This window comes from Moschus berezovskii, chromosome 8, assembly GCF_049115385.1.
Source record: "Moschus berezovskii isolate FMDL1 chromosome 8, NW_MosBer_1.0, whole genome shotgun sequence".
NCBI lineage: Eukaryota > Metazoa > Chordata > Mammalia > Artiodactyla > Moschidae > Moschus > Moschus berezovskii.
The window spans coordinates 91,650,835-91,673,625 of NC_142467.1; the positions used below are offsets into that span (position 1 = coordinate 91,650,835).

The 22,791-nt window shown below is 39.5% G+C and overlaps 1 protein-coding gene across 2 annotated transcripts in view; it reads right to left on the bottom strand.

Annotated features, from left to right (window-relative positions):
• KIF3A (kinesin family member 3A) overlaps positions 1–22,791 on the bottom strand; it is an 86,130-nt gene that overhangs the window by 22,543 nt on the left and 40,796 nt on the right. The gene's annotated exons all lie outside the window — the stretch shown is intronic.

Here is a 22,791-nt window from a genome sequence, read left to right on the forward strand (position 1 = left end):
TTATATTCTGGGAAACAATCACAGGAATACTTTCATATATACATTAGATGATAACAAAAATCTTCAGGGTAAAACCATTTGCAACAGCAAGACATCAAAAACAATCAATAGGACAGCAGTTAATCAATTATGTTAACAGAATAGGCACACTATGGATTATGAAGCAGTCTCTTAAAAAAATAAGGTAGATCTTAATGACATGGAAAGATACCCAAAACATATGAACTAGAGAGAAAAAAGTCAGACAGGAGTATAGAGTATAATCCCATTTCTGTCAAACAAAAGCATCCATTCAAAATATGCTAAGAATTTGAGTGTGTATAAATGTTTTACATGAATATATTGTGCAAACAAAAAGATGCTTTGTTTTTCACAATGGACATGTATGGGTTTTTTCCTTAAATTCCAAAGTATTTTAAAAGCAGTATGCTAATTTCATCCAACACCAAAATTATTTTCCTACTATACATTCATGTACAGGCAAGCTGTGATTTCAGAATTTAGACATTAAAAGGGTACTCTTTATCAGCAAAGAGATGTATTAGAAGTCAGATAACTAGAATGTAAATTGCATAGATAAGGAAAAGTAACGCTCAATGAAAGAAGGTAAATGGAAATCACTAAGGGAAAATACAAGATCTGTGACTCCTAGTACATAATCTTTTTCTATTTTCTTTCAAATCAGGAATTTTAAAAAATCAAATTTATGAATTTTTCCACAAGATATAAAAAAACAAATCTGACATCACTTCAAATCATCTAATCAGAAGAAACACACTATAAATATTTCCACAGCGTCAATTCAGTTCAGTCACTCAACCATGTCCGACTTTTTGCAACCCCATGGAATGCAGCATTTGGAGAAGGAAATGGCAACCCACTCCAGTGTTCTTGCCTGGAGAATCCCAGGGACGGGGGAGCCTGGTGGGCTGCCGTCTATGGGGTCACACAGAGTCGGACACGACTGAAGTGACTTAGCAGTAGTAGCACGGAATGCAGCACGCCAGGTTTCTCTGTCCATCACCAACTCCCAGAGCTTGCTCAACCTCATGTCCATCAAGCTGGTGATGCCATCCAACCATCTCATCCTCTGTCATCCCCTTCTCCTCCTGCCTTCAATCTTTCCCAGCATCAGGGTCTTTTCCAATGAGTTAGTTCTTTGCATAAGGTAGCCAAAGTATTGGAGTTTCAGCTTCAGTCCTTCCAATGAATATTCAGGACTGATTTCCTTTAGGATTGACTGGTTTGATCTCCTTGCAGTCCAAGGGACTCTCAAGGGTCTTCTCCAACACCACAGTTCAAAAGCATCAATTCTTCAGTGCTCAGCTTTTTTTATGGTCCAACTCCCACGCCCATAGGTAACTACTGGAAAAACCATAGTCTTGACTAGACGGACCTCTGTCGGCAAAGTAATCCCTTGCTTCTTAATACACTGTTTAGGTTTGTCGTAACTTTTCTTCCAAGGAGCAAGCATCTTTTAATTTCATGGCTGCAGTCCCCATCTGCAGTGATTCTGGATCCCAGGAAATAAAGTCTGTCACTGTTTTCATTGTTTCCCCATTTATTTGCCATGAAGTGATGGGACCGGATGCCATGATTTCATTTTTTGAATGCTGAGTTTTAAGCCAACTTTTTCACTCTCCTCTTTCACTTTCATCAAGAGGCTCTTCAGTTCCTCTTCAGGTTCTGCCATAAGGGTGGTGTCACGGTATATCTGAGGTTATTTAAATTTCTCCCACCAATCTTGATTCAAGCCTGTGCTTCATCCAGCCCGGCATTTCACATGGATGTCTGCATCAAAGTTAAGTAAGCAGAGTGACAATACACAGCCCTGATGTACCCTTTCCAATTTGGAACCAGTCTGTTGCTCCATGTCCAGCTCTAACTGTTGCTTCTTGACCTGCATACAGATTTCTCAGGAGGCAGATGGTCTGGTATTCACCTCTCTTGAAGAATTTTCCACAGTTTGTTGTGATCTACACTGTCAGAGGCTTTGGCATAGTCAATAAAGCAGAAGTTTCTCTGGAACTCTCTTGCCTCCTCTATGATCCAATGGATGTTGGCAATTTGATCTCTGGTTCCTCTGCCTTTTCTAAATCCAGCTTGAACACCTGGAAATTCTTAATTCATGTACTCTTGAAGCCTTGCTTGGAAAATTTTTAGCATTACTCTGCTAGTGTGTGAGATGAGTGCAATTGTGCAGTAGTTTCAACATTCTTTGGCATTGCCTTTCTTTGGGATTGGAATGAAAACTGATCTTTTCTAGTCTTGTGGCCACTGGTGAGTTTTCCAAAATTGCTGGCATATTGAATGCAGCACTTTAACAGCATCATTTTTTAGGATTTTAGGATTCCACAGCATAGGTCTTATTTTGTTATTTTTTTTCCACTTAACATTATCTCTACATATATTTCCATGTTAAAAACAACTTAAAATTTTCACTAAAATTGATTTTGTTATTGCCTTGATGACAGATATTTGGAATTGTTTCCTATTTTAGTTATATTTTATAAAGGAAACTAATATGAGCATCTTTGAGCAGGTACCTTTTTTCTCTTTAGAATTATATCCATGGGATGTATTTTTTAAACTGGAACTATCTTATGAAAGGATAGGAATAGTTTTATAGCTATGTGATTATCCAATCAAACTATAGCAGTGTTTTAATTTGGAGAGGAAGTCTAATTTGAAAAAGTCATATTTAATATTTTAATACCTACTATTTTTGCAATGTAAGTAAAGCATGCTACTTCTGATTGTGATTTCTCTCTTTCCAGTTATGAAAACAAACCAATGTGACAGACACTATATCAAAAGTGACCTATATTAAATTTTACAATGCCTAGGAGAGAACAACTTGCAGCAATTGAGTAGATTCAATGACTCAACCTAATGATACATCACATAATGGTTTAAATAAAGCTAAACATTTCCATAGCTGCAATTTTTGTCAAAATATTTATTTTGGAATATAAAATTAAAATTTTTTTGTTTTTCAAAATGGTACAGTAAAACTGATCCCAATCCTCCTCCCCACCACCCTCCCTCCTCTTCCTTGGCAATCACTAGTCTGTTCTCTGTGAGTCAGTTTCTGTTTCATAGATATGTCCATTTGTGCTGTATTTTAGATCCTACATATAGGTCATATTACACGGTGTTTGTCTAACTTACTTCACTTAGTATGAAAATCTCTAGGTCCATCCCTATTGCTACAAATGGCATTTCATTCTTTTTTGTGTCTGAGTAACTGAATTTCCCAGATGGCACTAGTGGTAAAGAACCCCCCTGCCAATGCAGGGGATATAAGAGACATAGGTTCAATCCCTGGGTCAGGAAGATCCCCTGCAGGAGGACACAGCAACCCACTCCAATATTCCTGACTAGAGAATCCCATGGACAGAGGAGCCTGGCAGGCTATGGTCCATGGGGTTGCAGTCAGACATGACGGAAACGACTTAGCATGCACATACACAATATCACATTATGTGTATATATACATATATATTCATGTTAATATGTACATATTTTATGTATTAATATGTGTACATGTGTATGTTAATATATACATACATGTATTACTTTATATACCACTGCTGCTGCTAAGTTGTTTCAGTCGTGTCCGACTCTATGCGACCCCATAGATGGCAGCCCACCAGGCTTCCCCATCCCTGGGATTCTCCAGGCAAGAACACTGGAGTGGGTTGCCATTTCCTTCTCCAATGCATGAAAGTGAAGAGTGAAAGCGAAGTTGCTCAGTCGTGTCCGACTCTTAGCGACCCCAGGGACTGCAGCCCTCCAGGCTCCTCCATCCATGGGATTTTCCAGGCAAGAGTACTGGAGTGGGGTGCCATCGCCTTCTCCTTTATATATTGATTTCTCCATCAATTTTGAATGAGATCCTTGCCGGGTACAGTAATCTTGGTTGCAGATTTTTCCCTTTCAGTACTTTAAATATATCCTGCCATTCTCTTCTGGCCTGCAGAGTTTCTGCTGAAAGATCAGCTGTTGAGCGTATGAGGTTTCCCTTGTATGTCACATGTTGCTTCTCCCTTGCTGCTTATAATATTCTTTGTGTATAGTCTTTGTTAGTTTGATCGGTATGTGTCTTGGGGTGTTTCTCCTTGGGTTTATCCTGTACAGGACTCTTTGTGCCTCTTGTACTTGATTGGTTATTTCCTTTTCCATGTTGGGGAAATTTTCAGCTATAATCTCTTCAAAAATTTTTTCATATCCTTTCTTTTGCTCTTCTTCTGGGACCCCTAAAATTCAAATGTTGGTGCGTTTGATATTGTCCCAGAGGTCTCTGAGACTATCCTCAGTTCTTTTCATTCTTTTTACTTTATTCTGCTTTTCAGAAGTTATTTCCACAATTTTATCTTCCAGGTCACTGATTTGTTCTTCTGTTTCAGATATTCGGCTATTGATTTCTTCGAGAGTATTTTTAATTTCAGTAATTGTTGTCTCTGGATGTTTATTCTTTAATTCTTCTAGGTCTCTGTTAATTGCTTTTTGCATTTTCTCCTTTTTCTTTCAAGGTCTTTGATCACCTTTACTATCATTATTCTAAATTCTTTTTCAGGTAGTTTGCCTATTTCCTCTTCATTTATTTGGACTTCTGTGTTTCTAGTTTGTGCCTTCATTTGTGTAGTATTTCTCTGCCTTTCCATTATTATTTTTTTTAACTTGCTGTGTTTAAGGTCTCCTTTTCCCAGGCTTCAAGGTTAAATTCTTTCTTCTTTTTGGTTTCTACCCTCCTAAGGTTGGTCCAGTTTGTGTAAGTTTTGTATAGGGTGAAATGTGTTCTGAGTTTTTGTTTGTTTGTGTTTCCTCTGATTGGCAAGGCTGAGTGAGGTGGTAATCCTGTCTGCTGATGATTGGGTTTGTACTTTTGTTTGTTGTTTAAATGAGGCTTCCTGCACAGGGTGCTATTGGTGGTTGGGTGATGCCAGGTCTTATATTCCAGTGGTTTCCTTTGTGTGAGTTCTCACTATTTGATACCCCCAAGGATTAGTTCTCTGGTAGTCTAGGGTCTTGGAGTCAGTGCTCCCACTCCAAAGGTTCAGGGCTTGATTTCTGGTCAGGAACAAAGATTCCACAAGTGGTTTGTTGTGGCATTAAGTGACATTAAAACAAATATTCAAAAATGAGAAACCAAAGATGAGCCCCAGACAAATGGCAGTTACAAAATCAGGCAAATAGTAATTAAAATAATGGAATACACACATATATGTATACACCCCTGAGCAAAGTCAAAACAGTCTAACAAAAATCAAGTACAACAGACTGACCCAGCAAACAAAGGAAATAAAAAATTATATTTACCAGTTAAGAACAAACTAACTAAAGCATAAACTGGAAAACAATACTAAGGCAAGGTGGCAAGTGGGGAATAAAGCAATGAAAAGAAAACTAACAAATATGTTGAGAGGAAAGGAAAGAAAGAAAAGAAAGAATAGATATACAAAGTTAAATAGAGGCAGATGAAGAAGATTTATATATATTAAAGGTTAACTGCAAGGGGAAAAGAACAGTAGAAAAGGCAAACAGAGGAATAAATGTAGAAAAAATATAATAGGCTTTAAAAAATTAAGAATTAAAATTATAAAAAAGAGATTGAAAAAATAGAAAAAAGGAAAACTCCACAGAACTGCAAAAGCCCAACACAGATGCAGAGGTTTATAACAACAATAAAAAGTGTGACTGAATATACACATCTACATATACACCCATAAGCAAAATCAAAACAGTACAACAAAAATAAAGTACAACAGATTGACCCAGGGAACAAAGGGAACCAAAAATTATGTCTCAGTTCAGTTCAGTCGCTCAGTCGCCAGGCCTCCCTGTCCCTCACCAACTCCCGGAGTTCATTTAAACCCGTGTCCATTGAGTTGGAGATGCCATCCAACCATCTCATCCTCTGTCGTCCCCTTCTCCTCCCGCCCTCAATCTTTCCCAGCATCAGGGTCTTTTTCAATGAGTCAGCTCTTCACATCAGGTGGCCAAAGTACTGGAGTTTCAGCTTCATCATCAGTCCTTCCAATGAACACCCAGGACTGATCTCCTTTAGGATGGACTGACTGGATCTCCTTGCAGTCCAAGGGACTCTCAAGAGTCTTCTCCAACACCACAGAACAAAACTAACAAAAGCACAAACTGAAAAAACTAAGGCAAGATGCCAATTGGGGTATAAAGTAATGAAAATAAAACTAACAAATACGTTGAGAGGAAAGGAAAGAAAGAACAGATATGCAAAGTTAAATAGAAGTAGATAAAGATTTATATATATTAAAGATTAGCAACGGGAAAAGAATAGTGGGAAAAGCAAACACAGGAATAAATGTAGAAAAATAGTAATAGATTTTAAAAATTAAAATTAATAAAGAGAAAAGGAAAAAAAAAATGAAACCTCCCCAGAACTGCAAAAGCCCAACATAGAGGCAGAGGTTTACAACAATAAAAAAATGTGACTGAGAAAAAAAAGAAAATAAAAAAAGCTCAAAAGCTTAATTAGATTTCATAGCGCCAATAAAATCGACAACTACAATGGGGCAGGGAGAAAAAAGAAGGAAAAAAATCCAAAAGAATCTACAGAACAAGTCAAAACATAAGAATAATAAATGTTTTTCTTGAGTCACTGCTGTCAGAGTCCTTTCCCTCACTGGGAGTCACAGTCCACTTCATCTCCCTAGGATGCCCTCTAACACTGTGCTGATCTCTGGACCGGCTGTGGGGGCAACTCAGATCCTAATCTGGTCCTACTCCTCTCTGTGTTCTTGCCTCCAATGTCCACAGCTATCAGAACTAGTGCGTTTTCTTTTGTGGGACCTCTCAATGACCCTTTATATATTTCACAGACACAGAGTCTGCCTAGTTGATCATGTGGATTTAAGCTGCAGCTTGTACAGCTGGTGGGAGGGTTTTGGGTCTTCTTCCTTAGTTACACTGCCCCTGGGTTTCAACTGTGGTTTTAGTTCCACCTCTGCATGTAGGTCATCCACTGGGGTTTGTTCCTGAGGCTACTCTGGATGACTTGGTTCTGCCCCAGTGAGGACCAGATGTGAAGGTGGTGCAGCTGCTTGGGTTGCAGGGGTTCTGGAGGCACCAGGTACTCAGGGGAGTCGGCAGTTAGGGCAGCAGGAAATATAGTACTCTAGAAGGATATGCATATTAAAAAGCACAGACATTACTTTGCCGACAAAGGTTCGTCTAGTCAAGGCTATGGTTTTTCCCGTGGTCATGTATGGATGTGAGAGTTGGACTGTGAAGAAAGCCGAGCACTGAAGAATTGATGCTTTTGAACTGTGGTGTTGGAGAAGACTCTTGAGAGTCCCTTGCACTGCAAGGATATCCAACCAGTCCTTTCTAAAGGAGATCAGTCCTGGGTGTTCATTGGAAGGACTGATGCTAAAACTGAAACTCCAATACTTTGGCCACCTCATGCAAAGAGTTGACTCACTGGAAAAGACTCTGATGCTGAGAGGGATTGGGGGCAGGAGAAGGGGACGACAGAAAATGAGATGTGTGGATGGCATCACCGACTCGATGGACATGAGTCTGAGTGAACTCCGGGAGTTGGTGATGGACAGGGAGGCCTGGTGTGCTGCAATTCATGGGGTCGCAAAGAGTCGGACACAACTGAGCGACTGAACTGAAATGAGAAGGGTATGACAATACCCTCTGGCCAATACACTCCAGTATTCTTGCCTGGAGAAGCCCCCTCCCTGACAGAGAAGTCTAGTAGGCCACAGACTACAGGGTCACAAAGAGTCAGACACTACGGAAGCGACCCTGAGCACATAGGCGCAAGATTTTTTTGCCTGTGAAAGCTTTGCCCTAGCGAAGTTGAACGTGAAGGTGGCGCAGCTGCTTGGCTTGCGGGGACCCTTGTGGCACCAAGTGTGCAGGGACACGGACTGCCTCTGCTGCAGGAGTTATGGCCCTACCAGAGTCTTTTTTCTAGCCTCTTATAGCTGGCGATCAGAAGGCCTCTTTGGCCAGTCTCTCTCTGCACAATCAGGCACTGAAAGGCTTCCTTGCCTGGGGTCCTTCTCTGTTGTTCAGCGCATCAGGCACATAGAAGGGCCCCCCTGGCTGGGGTCCTACTCTGTAGTTCAGTGCATCAGGCGTTTGCTGGGCCAGCCTCTCTACTGGTCAGCTGCATATGCTGGCAGGTGGTGGGAGAGAAGCTATGGTGAGGGCTCCACCCCCTACACGTGACTCAGCAGTATGGCCTTGCTTCCATAGCTGCCCCGCTTTCCTCCACAGGCATTTCCCACCATAATCTCCTCCCTCACATCCCCTCCGTCTCTCTGCAGTCAACAGCAGCCCTCGCTGGAGGAGACTGCTCCACAATCCCTAAACTCCAGCCCCCAGCGGCTGCACCATCTGGAGTATGTATGGCTACAGCAAGGACTGATTCTCATTCCATTTAGGCTGCCACAGATCAGCTGTTTCACTCTCGGCCTTAAACGTTTCTCCCCTGACTCAGACAGTTGCCCTGATATGGGGACCAGACCTCTGCTTCAGCTCTCTCACCTGCGGAAGGCAGGTCCAGTCCTACTAACACTCCTGTTTTTCCCCCTAGTTCCTTCCTCCTATTAAGTTTTACGTGAGTCAATACATTCTTTTCTGCCCGTCAGGTACTCCTGTCCACTCTCAGCTGGTGTTCTGCACACACTTCTGTGTCTGAAGGTATATTTCTGATGTATCCCTGGAGAGAGGTGTACTCCACATGTACCTACTCCTCCACCATCTTGTTCTCTGCATGTATCTTTTCAAATTATACTTTTGTCTGGATATATTCCCAGGAGTGGGGCTGCTCAACTATATTCCTATTTTCCATAGGAAAATCCAACTATTTTCCATAGTGGCTGCACCAAATTTACATTGTCACCAATAGTGCAGGATTCCCTTCCCCCCTCCCACTCCACCCTAAATGTTTAATTCTTGAACTCAATCTATTTATTAAGATTATTTTCCTTTCTGCTATCTTAGGTCTTCAAATCTCTTTGCTAAGTCACTTCAGTCGTGTCCGACTCTGTGTGACCCCATAGACGGAAACCCACCAGGCTCCCCCGTCCCTGGGATTCTCCAGGCAAGAACACTGGAGTGGGTTGCCATTTCCTTCTCCATCAAATCTCTTTACCTTCATTTTATTTCACCCATTACAATTTTTTCATTTTCCTTGGACAAATCTCACATCTCAAGTTAAATTAATTTTTAAGTAGTTAATGGAAAGTTTTGGTCACTATTATGAATAAATTGTGTTAAAGTTTTTAATAAGCAATACATGAACATATTCCTAATACAAAAAATTTAAAAATACAAACATACATAAAGCAAAGAGAAAGCTCCCTTATAGCCCTTTCTATCTTATTTCCCTTTCACTAAATGTAACCATTATTAAATGTCTTTTCATTCTGTACTTCACATACACACAAGTGAACACACACACAATACCTAAATATATAATAGTTTAATAATTTGGCTTTCTTAACACATATATAAATAGGATAATGCAGTACATACTTTGCTAGTTAGCTTTCTTTTTCACTTACATCTGTAAAGTCTTTTGAGTCTCTACATGTAGATTTAACTCAGTGTTGTTTTTTACAGCTTTATTATAGTCCATAATATTTTTGCACCATAATTTATATAATCAATATTTTACTGATAATTAGACTGCATCAAACTTCTTGCTCTTACAAATAATGCTGCAATAAGGTATTTTTTGTTCACATCAAAAATATCTTTCTAGAATATATTCAATATATCTAGAAATAGAAACAGTGGGTCAAAGGACTGCCTTCTTAAAATTTCAACAGATACACTTATATTACCCTTCAAAAGGCTGTATATTTCCATCACCACTGACCATTTCTTCAGAGTATCACCAACCTGGATATCCTTTCATCCAAACTGATGCATAAAATATCTCCCATTGTTGTTTTAATTTCCTGATTATTTGTGAAGTTGAACATCCTTTCACATACTTACTACTGTGGATAGTTCTTCTATGAACAACATATTCACATATATCTTTTGCTCGTTTTCCTGTAAAAATTTTGATCTTCTATTTTTCTATTATTTGGCTTAAAAGAAGGCAATTGATTTTTTTAAATTTTTGCTTCATTCCCCTGAGTTTGCTAGATTTTAGTCCAGTCACAAATTAAAAACTGTTTACCTGAGACTGGTTCAAGATGGTAGAGTAGAAGGACATGCACTCGTCTTTTCCTGTGAGAGCACCAAAATTGCAACTAGCTGTTGAACAAACAACAACAGGAAGACACTGGAACCCACCAAAAAGAGATACCCCCCACATCCAAAGACAAAGGAGAAGCCTCAACGAGATTGTAGGAGGGGTGCAATCACGATAAAATAAAATCTTAAACCCACTGGGTGGGCAAACCACAAACTGGAGAACAGTAATACCTAAGCCCCACATCAGGCTTTCCAGCCTGGGGATCCAACAAAGGGACTGGGAATCCCCAGGGAATCTGTCTTTGAAAACCAGCAGGATTTTATTACAGGACTCCAGGGAAACAGAGACTCCACTCTTGGAGGGCACAAATAAAACCTTGTGTGCACCAGGACCCAGGGGAAAGAAACAGTGAGCCCACAGGGGCTGAGCCAGATCTACCTGTGAGTGTCTGAGGGTCTCCTGCAGAGGTGCTGGTTGGCGGTGGCCCGGCACAGGAACAAGGGCACTGACAGCAGTAGTCTTGGGAGATGCATCTCGGCTTAAGTCCTCTTGGAGGTAGCCAAGAGCCCTATCATAGAACCTACAGATTCCAGGACTGGGTTGCCTCATGCCAAACGAATAGGGAGGGAGTGCAGCCCCCTCATCAGCAGACAACTGGATTAAAGTTTCACTGAGTATGGCCCTGCCAACCAGAGCAAGACCCAGTGTTCCCCAAAACCAATCCCTACCATCCGGAAACTTGCACAAGCCCCTTATCCTCATCCACCAGAAGGCAGACAGAAAAAGCAGTAACTATAATCCTGTGTTCTCCAGAACTAATACCATAATCACAGAAAGCTAACCAGAATGAAAAGAAATAGGATTATGTCCCAGATAAAGGAAAAAGATAAATCCCCAGAAAAACAAATGAAGTGGAAATAGATAACCCTCTAGAAAAAGAACTCAGAATAATGACAGTGACAGCAATTCAGGATCTCAGAAAAAGAATGGAGAAGATGCAAGAAATGTTTACCAAAGACCTAGAAGAACTAAAGAACAGAGATGAACAACACACTACAAGGAATCAACGGCAGAATAACTAAGGCAGAAGAATGGATAAGTTACTCAGAAGACAAAATGGTGGAAATCACCGCTGCAAAACAGAATATAGAAAAAAGAATGAAAAGAAAGGAAGACAGCCTAAGAGACCCCTGAGACAACATTAAACGCACCAATTTTCGCACTGTAGGGATGCTAGAACAAGAAAGAGACAAAGGACCCGAGAAAATATCTGAAGAGATGATAACTGCAAACTTCCCTAACATGGGAAAGGAAATAGTCAACCAAGTCCAGGATACAAAGGGAGTCCCAGGACAAATCCAAGGAGGAACACACCAAGGCACATAGTAATCAAACAGACAAAAATTAAAGACAAATCCAATAAGGGAAAAAAGACAACATACAAAGGAAATCCCATAATGTTACCAGCTAATTTCTCAACAGAAACTCTACAAGCCAGAAAGGAATGGCACAATATATTCCAAGTAATAAAAGAGAAGAACCTTCAACAAAGAATACTCTACCCAGCAAGACTCTCATTCAGACTAGATGGAGAAATCAAAACCAGACAAGCAAAACTTAAGAGAATTCAGCACCATGAGACCAGCTGTGCAGCAAATGTTAAGGGAACTTCTCTAGGCAGGAACACAAGAGGAGGAAAAGATCTACAAAAATAAACCTAAAACAATTAACAAAATGGAAACAGAATCATACATATCAATAATTACCTTAAAAGTAAATGGATCAAATGCACCAACATAGACTGGCTGGCTTGGTAGATACAAAAATAAGACCTACATATATGTTGTATATAAGAACCAACCTCAGAGTCTTGGAACAAGATGGCGGAGGAATAGGACGGCGAGACCACTCTCTCCCCCACAAATTCATCAAAAGAACATTTGAACGCGGAGTAAAGTCCACAAAACAACTTCTGAATGCTGGCAGAGGACATCAGGCACCCAGAAAAGCAGCCCATTGTCTTCGAAAGGAGGTAGGAAAAAACATAAAAGATAAAAAGAGAGACAAAAGAAGTAAGGACGGAGCTCCGTCCCAGGAAGGGAGGCTTTAAAAAGAGAGAAGTTTCCAAACACCAGGAAACACTCTCACTGATGAATCTGTGGCGAGCCTTGGAAGCTCAGAGGGCCACATAACCCTCTTTTTTTTTAAGATATTTTTAAAACCCACAGATTACCCGCCAAACAGTAACTCCCAGCGGAGAAGCAGCGCAGACACCTGCATACGCCATTCGCAAGCGGGGGCTGGGCAGGGAGGAGCCAGCTGAACTGCTTGGAGAGAGGACTGGGCTTGAATGCCACGAGAACAATTTGAGAGAACTGGGGAGAGCAAAGCAGACTGTGGGATAGCTTCCCCACAAAAAGGCGGAAAGCTCTAACCTAAGACTCAGCCAGCCCCACTCACAGAATAAAGGACTGAGCAGAGCGAGCCGGCTGCGGTTGGCCCATCCCCCATCCCCCGCCGAGACAGGCAGGGAGCGCAGCCAGAGCCGGAGGGGGCAACCGCCGCCCAAGAAAGGCATCCGATACAAACTGCAGACAGGCTTGTTGCTAATCAGGACTTCTTGGGCTCGGGCCAGTCAATATCCCCTGAGAAGGTGCGCCGGTTGTACACCCAGAAAACTGAGTAGCGGGGACTGGGGAGGCGATAAGTCGCAGAGACCACGCTCGCAAAACACCTGGTCCCCTGAGCTGCTCGGACCAGGGAAGGCACAAAACGCAGGCCCAACCAAGTCTGTGCCTTTGTGGAGTACCTGAGAACCTGAACTTGAGCCGCTCAGACCTGGGAAGTGCATACAACCCGGCGCTGGCCTCAGACAGTTCCCAGCAGAGCAACCTAGAGCCTGTGCAGTGTAGACTGGGACAGCATACGTGCTGTGAGCGGGGGCAAACCCAGTGTGGCCGAGACGCTGCGAGCACTCCCCAAAGACGCCAGAGATATTCATCTGCAGCGTTCCTCCCTTCCCAGAACAGGACTGAACAACTGAGCCTTAAAAAGTGTCCACCCACCCCCTAGTATCAGGGTGGAAATTAGACACTGAAGAGACCAGCAAACAGAAGCTAAAATAGAGGGAACCACCTTGGAAATGACAGATAGAGACGTCTAGAGGCTACTCCAAGAATAAGACCAAAAACCAGAGGCAAGAGGCTTAAGCCCGAATCCTGAGAACACCAGAGAACTCCTGACTCCAGGGAACATTAATCGATAGGAGCTGATCAAACGTCTCCATACCTACACTAAAACCAAGCACCACCCAAGGGTCAACAAGTTCCAGAGCAAGACATACCACGCAAATTCTCCAGCAACACAGGAAAATAGCCCTGAGCTTCAATATACAGGCTGCCCAAAGTCACTCCAAACCCACTGACATCTCATAACTCATTACTGGACACTTCATTGCACTCCAGAGAGAACAAATCCAGCTCCACCCACCAGAACACCGACACAAGCTTCCATAACCAGGGAACCTTGATAAGTCACCTGTCCAACCCCACATACAGTGAGGAAACTACATAATAAAGAGAACTCCACAAACGGCCAGAAGAGGGAAAGGCCACCCCAAGCAAAACAATATAAGCAAGATGAAGAGGCAGAGAAATACCCAGCAAGTAAAGGAACAAGATAAATGCCCACCAACACAAACAAAAGAGGAAGATATAGGGAATCTACCTGATAAAGAATTTCGAATTTTGGTGGTGAAAATGATTCAAAATCTTGAAAGCAAAATGGAGTTACAGATAAATAACCTGGAGAAAAGGATTGAGAAGATGGAAGAAATGTTCAATAAGGACTTAGAGGAAATAAAGAGTCAATATACAATGAGTAATGCAATAGATGAGATCAGAAACACTCTGGAGGGAACAAACAGAATAACAGAGGCAGAAGACAGGATAAGCGAGCTAGAAGATAGAATTGTAGAAATAAATGAAACAGAAAGGAAAAAAGAAAAACAAATTAAAAGAAATGAGAACAATATTAGAGACCTCTGGGACAATGTTAAACGCTCCAACATTCGAATCATAGGAATCCCAAAAGAAGAAGACAAAAAGAAAGACCATGAAAGAATACTAGAGGAGATAATAGTTGAAAACTTCCCTAAAACAGGGAAAGAAATAATCACCCAAGTCCAAGAAACCCAGAGAGTCCCCAACAGGATAAATCTAAGGTGAAATACTCCAAGACACATATTAATCAAATTAACAAAGATCAAACACAAAGAACAAATTTTAAAAGCAGCAAGGGAAAAACAGCAAATAACACACAAGGGGATTCCCATAAGGATAACAGCCGATCTTTCAACAGAAACTCTTCAGGCCAGGAGGGAATGGCAAGACATACTTAAAGTGATGAAAGAAAATAACCTACAGCCCAGACTACTGTACCCAGCAAGGATCTCATTCAAATATGAAGGAGAAATCAAAAGCTTTACAGACAAGCAAAAGCTGAGAGAATTCAGCATTACCAAACCAGCTCTCCAACAAATGCTAAAGGATCTTTTCTAGACAGGAAACACAGAAAGGGTGTATAAACTCGAACCCAAAGCAATAAAGAAAATGGCTACGGGATCGTACGTATCAATAATTACCTTAAACGTAAATGGGTTGAATGCCCCAACCAAAAGACAAAGGCTGGCTGAATGGATACAAAAACAAGAACCCCATATATGTTGTCTGCAAGAGACCTACCTCAAAACGAGGGACACATACAGACTGAAAGTGAAGGAATGGAAAAAGATATTCCATGCAAATAAAGACGAAAAGAAAGCAGGAGTAGCAATACTCATATCAGATAAAATAGACTTTAAAACAAAGGCTGTGAAAAGAGACAAAGAAGGAAACTACATAATGATCAAAGGATCAATCCAAGATGAAGATATAACGATCATAAATATTTATGCACCCAACATAGGAGCAACGCAATACGTAAGACAATTACTAACAAGTATGAAAGGGGAAATTAACAATAATGCAATAATAGTGGGAGATTTTAATACCCCACTTACATCTATGGATAGATCAACTAAACAGAAAATTAACAAAGAAACACAAACTTTAAATGATACAATAGACCAGTTAGACCTAATAGATATTTATAGGACATTTCACCCCAAAACAATGAATTTCACCTTTTTCTCAAGTGCACACGGAACCTTTTCCAGGATAGATCACATCCTGGGCCATAAATCTAGCCTTGGTAAATTCAAAAAAGTTGAAATCATTCCAAGCATCTTTTCTGACCACAATGCAGTAAGATTAGATCTCAATTACGGGAGAAAAACTATTAAAAATGCCAACATATGGAGGCTGAACAACACGCTGCTGAATAATGAACAAATCATAGAAGAAATCAAAAGAGAAATCAAAATATGCATAGAAATGAATGAAAATGAAAACACAACAACCCAAAACCTCTGGGACACTGTAAAAGCAGTGCTAAGGGGGAAGTTCATAGCAATACAGGCACACCTCAAGAAACAAGAAAAAAGTCAACTAAATCACCTAACTCTACATCTAAAGAAACTAGAAAAGGAAGAAATGAAGAACCCCAGGGTCAGTAGAAGGAAAGAAATTGTAAAAATTAGGGCAGAGATAAATGCAAAAGAAACAAAAGAGACCATAGCAAAAATCAACAAAGCCAAAAGCTGGTTCTTTGAGAAGGTAAATAAAATTGACAAACCACTAGCCAGACTTATCAAGAAACAAAGGGAGAAGAACCAAATCAATAAAATTAGAAATGAAAATGGAGAGATCATAACTGACAACACAGAAATACAAAGGATTATTAGAGAATACTATCAGCAATTATATGGCAATAAAATGAATAACCTGGAAGAAATGGACAAATTCCTAGAAAAGTACAACTTTCCAAAACTGAACCAGGAAGAAACAGAAAATCTGAACAGACCCATCACAAGCCTGGAACTAGAGGCTGTAATTAGGAATCTTCCAGCAAACAAAAGCCCAGGTCCAGATGGCTTCACAGCCGAATTCTACCAAAAATTTAGAGAAGAGCTAACACCTATTTTACTCAAACTCTTCCAGAAAATTGCTGAGGAAGGGAAAATTCCAAACTCATTCTATGAGGCCACCATCACACTAATCCCAAAACCTGGTAAAGACCCCACAAAAAAAGAAAACTACAGGCCAATATCACTGATGAACATAGATACAAAAATCCTTAACAAAATTCTAGCAATCAGAATCCAACAACATATTAAGAAGATCATACATCATGACCAAGTGGGCTTTATCCCAGGAATGCAAGGATTCTTCAATATCCGCAAATCAATCAATGTAATACACCACATTAACAAACTGAAAAATAAAAATCATATGATTATCTCAATAGATGCAGAGAAAGCCTTCGACAAAATTCAACATCCATTTATGATAAAAACCCTCCAGAAGGTGGGAATAGAAGGGACATACCTCAACATAATAAAAGCTATATATGACAAACCCACAGCAAACATTATCCTCAATGGTGAAAAACTGAAAGCATTTCCCCTAAAGTCAGGAATAAGACAAGGGTGCCCACTCTCACCTCTACTCTTCAACATAGTTCTGGAAGTTTTGGCCACAGCAATCAGAGCAGAAAAAGACATAAAAGGAATACAAATTGGAAAAGAAGAAGTAAAACTTTCACTGTTCGCTGATGACATGATCCTCTACACAGAAAACCCTAGAGACTCTACCAGAAAACTACTAGAGCTAATCAATGAATACAGTAAAGTTGCAGGATATAAAATCAACACACAGAAATCCCTTGCATTCCTATACATTAATAATGAGAAAATAGAAAGAGAAATTAAGGAAACTATTCCATTCACTGTTGCAACGAAAAGAATTAAATACTTATGAATATATCTACCTAAGGAAACAAAAGACTTGTACATAGAAAACTATAAAACACTAGTGAAAGTAATCAAAGAGGACACTAATAGATGGAGAAATATACCATGTTCATGGATTGGAAGAATAAATATTGTAAAAATGAGTATACTACCCAAGGTAATTTATACATTCAATGCAATCCCTATCAAGCTACCGACGATATTTTTCACAGAACTAGAACAAATAATCTCACAATTTGTATGGAAATACAAAAAACCTTGAATAGCCAAAGCAATCTTGAGGAAGAAAAATGGAACTGGGGGAATTAACCTGCCGGACTTCAGGCTCTACTACAAAGCCACAGTCATCAAGACAGTATGATACTGGCATAAAGACAGAAATATAGATCAATGGAACAAAATAGAAAGCCCAGAGATAAATCCACACACTTACGGACACCTTATCTTTGACAAAGGAGGCAAGAATATAAAATGGAGAAAAGACAGTCTCTTTAACAAGTGGTGCTGGGAAAACTGGTCAGCCACTTGTAAAAGAATGAAACTAGAACACTTCCTAACACCATACACCAAAATAAACTCAAAATGGATTAGAGAGCTAAATGTAAGACCAGAAACTATAAAACTCCTAGAGGAGAACGTAGGCAAAACACTCTCCAACATAAATCACAGCAGGATCCTCCATGACCCACCTCCCAGAATATTGGAAATAAAAGCAAAAATAAACAAATGGGACCTAATTAAAATCAAAAGCTTCTGCACAGCAAAGGAAACTATAAGTAAGGTGAAAAGACAGCCTTCAGAATGGGAGAAAATAATAGCAAAATGAAGCAACTGATAAAGGATTAATCTCCAAAATATACAAGCAGCTCCTGCAGCTCAATTCCAGAAAAATAAATGACCCAATCAAAAAATGGGCCAAAGAACTAAACAGACATTTCTCCAAAGAAGACATAAACATGGCTAACAAACACATGAAAAAATGCTCAACATCCCTCATAATCAGAGAGATGCAAATCAAAACCACAATGAGATACCATTTCACACCAGTCAGAATGGCTGCTATCCAAAAGTCTACATGTAATAAATGATGGAGAGGGTGTGGAGAGAAAGGAACCCTCTTACACTGTTGGTGGGAATGCAAACTAGTACAAGCACTATGGAGAACAGTGTGGAGATTCCTCAAAAAACTGGAAATAGAACTGCCATATGATCCAGCAATCGCACTCCTGGGCATACACACCAAGGAAACCAGAACTGAAAGAGACACATGTACTCCAATGTTCATTGCAGCACTGTTTATAATAGCCAGGACATGGAAGCAACCTAGATGTCCATCTGCAGACGAATGGATAAGAAAGCTTTGGTACATATACACAATGGAGTATTATTCAGCCATTAAAAAGAATACATTTGAATCAGTTCTAATGAGGTGGATGAAACTGGAGCCTATTATACAGAGTGAAGTAAGCCAGAAAGAAAAACACCAATACAGTATACTAACGCATACATATGGAATTTAGAAAGATGCAAATGATAACCCTGTATACGAGACAGCAAAAGAGACACAGATGTATAGAACAGTCTTTGGGACTCTGTGGGAGAGGGTGAGGGTGGGATTATTTGCGAGAATGGCATTGAAACACGTATGTTGTCATATGTGAAACGAATCACTAGTTCAGGGTCAATGCATGTTATAGGATGCTCGGGGCTGGCGTGCGGAGATGACCCAGAGGGAGGATAAAGGGAGGAGGGAGGTGGGAGGGGGGTTCCGGAGGGGGAACTTATGTAAACCCGGGGCGAATTCATGTCAATGTATGGCAAAACCAACCAATATAATATTGTAAAATAATTTGCCTCCAATAAAAAATAAATTAATTACAAAAAAAAAAAGAACCAACCTCAGACCTATGGATATTTACAGATTGAAGGTAAGAGGATGGAAGAAAGTATTTCATGCAAACATCAATCATAAGAAATCTGGAGCAGCAATACTCATATCAGAGAAAATAAACTTTAAAACAAAGATAGTTATAAAAGACAAAGGACACTACACAATGATCAAGGGTTCAATCCAAGAAGATATAACAATTATAAATATATATGGACCCAACACAGGAGCACTTCAGTATGTAAGGCAACTACTAACAAACATAAAGGAAGAAAGAGTAACATAATAACAGTGGGGTACTTTAATACTCCACTTCTATCAATGGACAGATCATCCAGACAGAAAATCAATAAGGAAACACAGGCCTTAAATGACACTATAGACAAGCTGGATTTAATAGATATTTATAGAATATTCCATCCAAAAGCAGCAGACTATGCATTCTTCTCAAGTGCACACAGAACCTTCTACAGGACCGACTACATGCTGGGCCACAGGAGAGCTTCAGTAAATTTAAGAAAATCAAAACCATATCAAGCATCTTTTCTGATCACAATGCTGTAAGATTAGAAATAAACTACAAGGACAAAACTCTAAGAAACATAAACATGTGTGTTTAGCTGAATAATATTCTACTGAACTACTGGATCACTGAAAAAAAATCAAAGAAGAAAAAAAAATACTTAAGAGACAAACGAAAATAAAAGCACAATGGTCCAAAAAATAATGGGATGCAGCAAAAGTAGTTCTAAGAGGGAAGTTGACAGGAATACAATCCTACCTCAAGAAACAAGAAAATCTCAAATAAACAACCAAACTTTACACCTAAAACAACTAGAGAAAGAAGAATGAACAAAACCTAAAGTTAGTAGAAGGAAGGAAATCATAAAGATCAGAGAATAGAGACAAAGAAAACAATCATAAAGATCAATGAAACTAAAAGCTGATTCTCTGAAAAGATAAACAAAATAGATAAACCTTTAGCCAGATTCATCAAGAAAAAAAGGGAGAGGACTCAAATCAGTAATATTAGAAATGGAAAAGAAGTTATAACTGACTCCACAGAAATACCAAGGATTTTAAGAGACTACTATGAACAACTTTATGCCAGTAAAATGGACAACCTGGAAGAAATGGACAAATTCTTAGAAAGGTAGTCTCCCCAGACTGAACCAGGAAGAAATAGAAAGCATGAACAGATCAATCCCAAGCACTGAAACTGAGATTAAAAATCTTCCAATAAACAAAAGTCCAGGACCTGATGGCTTCACAGACAAATTTTATCAAACATTTAGAGAAGAGTTGATACCTATCCTTCTGAAACTGTTCCAAAAAGTTGCATAGGAAGGAAAACTTCCAAACTCATTTTATGAGGCCACCACCACCCTGATATCAAAACCAGGCAAAGATACCACAAAAAAAAAGAAAATCATAGGCCAATACCACTGATGAACATAGATGTAAAAATCCTCAACAAAATACTAGCAATTTATATCCAACAATACATTAAAAAGATCATACACCATGATCAAGTGGGATTCATCACATGGATGCAAGGATTTTTCAACATCCACAAACCCATCACTGTAATATACCATCTCAACAAACTGAAGATTAAAAACCACATGACCATCTCAATAGATGCAGAAAAAGCTTCTGACAAAATTCAGCACATTTTAATGATAAAAGCTCTCCAGAAAGTGGGCACAGAGGGTATATACCTCAACATAAAAAAAAGACCATATATGACAAGCCTACAGCTAGCATCATACTCAATGGTGAAAAGCTGAAAGCATTTCCTCTAAGATTAGGAACAAAACAAGGATGTTCACTCCCACCACTTTTATTCAACATAGTTTTGGAAGTCCTAGCTACAGCAATCAGAGAAGAAAAAGAAATAAAGGGAATCCAAATTGTAAAAGAATAAGTTAAACCATCACTGTTTGCAGATGACATGATACTATAAGTAGAAGATCCTAACGATGCTACCAGCAAACTACTAGAACTCATCAATGAAAGTGGTAAAGTTGCAGGTTACAAAATTAATATACAGAAATCTGTTGCATTTCTATATACTAACAATGAAAGATCAGAAAGAGAAATTCAAGAAGCAAGTCCATTTACCACTGTATCAAAAAGAATAAAATACCAAGGAATAAACCTAAGGAATAAAATACCTAAGGAGACAAAAGATGTGTACTCTGAAAATTATAAGATGCCGATGAAAGAAATCAAAGAAGACATAAACAGATGGAAAGATAAACCATGTTCATGGACTGGAAGAATCAATATTGTCAAAATGACTATACTACCTAAGGCAATCTACAGATTCAATGCAATCCCTATCAAATTACCAATGACATTTTCCACAGAACTAGAATAACAAAAAAAAATCTCAAAATTTGTATGGAGATATAAAAGACCCCAAATAGCCAAAGCAACCTTGAAAAAGAAAAGCGGAGCTGGACGAATCAGGCTCCCTGACTTCAGACTATACTACAAAGCCACAATCATCGTTAACAGTATGGTACTGGCACAAAAACAGAAATATAGATCAATGGAACAGGACAGAAAACCCAGAAATAAGCCCATGAACCTATGGTCAATTAATCTATGACACAGGAAGCAAGACCACACAATGTTTGAAGTCGGTCTCTTCAACAAGTGGTGCTGAGAAAACTAGACAGCCACATGTCAAAAAATGAAATTACATCATCCCTTAACTCCATTCACAAAAATAAGCTCAAAATGGATTAAAGATCTAAATGTGAGAAGGGACACCATAAACTCCTAGAAGAAAACATAGGCAGAACACCCTCAGACATAAATCACAGCAACATCTTTTTTGATCCATCTCCCAGAATAATGGGAATAAAAGTAAAAATAAACAAATGGGATCTACTTAAACTCAAAAGCTTTTGCACAGCAAAGGAAACAATAAACAAAATGAAAAGACAACCCACAGATTGGGAGAAAATATTTGCAAATGATGTGACCTATAAGGGATTAGTCTCTAAAATTTACAAACAGCTTATGATGCTTAGTAGCATCAAAACAAACAACCCACTCAGAAAACGGGCAGAGACCTTAACAGATTTCTCAAAGAGGACATACCGATGGCCAACAGGCACATGGAAAGCTGCTCAGTGTCGCTAGTTATTAGAGAAATGCAAATCAAAACAACAATGAGGTATCACCTCACACCAGTCAGAATGGTTGTCATCAAAAAATTCACCACCAACAATGCTAAAGAGGGTGTGGAGAGAAGGGAACCCTCCTGCACTGTTGGTGAGAATGTAAACTGGTACAGCCACTATGGAGAACAGTAAGAAGGTTCCCTAAAAGACTAAAAATAGTTACTATGTGATCCTGCAATCCCACTCCTGGGTATATGCCCAGAGAAAAACATGATCCAAAAGGATACATGTACCAAAATGTTCACTGCAGCACTGTATGCAATAGCCAAGACATGGAAGCAACCTAAAGGTCCATCAACAGAGAAATGGATAAAGGTGTGGTACATACATACAATGGAATATTATTCAGCCATTAAAAAGAATGAAATAATGATATCTGCAGCAACATGGGTAGACCTGGAGAGTGTCATACTGAGTGAAGTAAGTCAGAGGAGAAATATCATATGATATCCCTTATACCTGGAATCTAAAAAGAAATGATACAAATGAACTTACAAAAAAAACTCAGAGACTTAGAAAATGAACTTATGGTTGGGGGAGGAGGTGGGGGACTTAGTTAGGGACTTTAGGAAGGTAATGTACATACTGCCAT